This window comes from Centruroides sculpturatus, unplaced genomic scaffold (assembly GCF_000671375.1).
Source record: "Centruroides sculpturatus isolate CEXI.00-Female unplaced genomic scaffold, Cexi_2.0 scaffold7, whole genome shotgun sequence".
In the NCBI taxonomy this organism is placed as follows: domain Eukaryota; kingdom Metazoa; phylum Arthropoda; class Arachnida; order Scorpiones; family Buthidae; genus Centruroides; species Centruroides sculpturatus.
In genome coordinates this window covers 76,535-76,854 of record NW_019384510.1, presented here as the reverse complement: position 1 = coordinate 76,854, position 320 = coordinate 76,535, and positions in this window count along the sequence as shown.

Below are 320 nucleotides of genomic sequence, written 5' to 3'. Positions count from 1 at the left end.
AATTGAAACAAAGCGAGACATCATCAGAAGGAGTGAAAGTTGACAAAAACTTCCTTGTCAAATGGAGAGAGGTTCAGGAGTTTACTAACACTCATTATCCAAACACAGCTGAGGCCAACAGGATCAATGATCTCTACAATGACACCCTTGCCCGTCATTTCCGACAGGTGTTGAAGAAGAGAGAGAAACAGACCACCTTGGACATGTTTTTCAAGAAGCCAGCTGACAAAAAACAAAGGATGGAACAAGAGGAGTTGACCCTGCAAGCTCCGGTAGCCTCTCCTGAATCTGACTCCGATTAAAAAACAATAAAAAGAGAC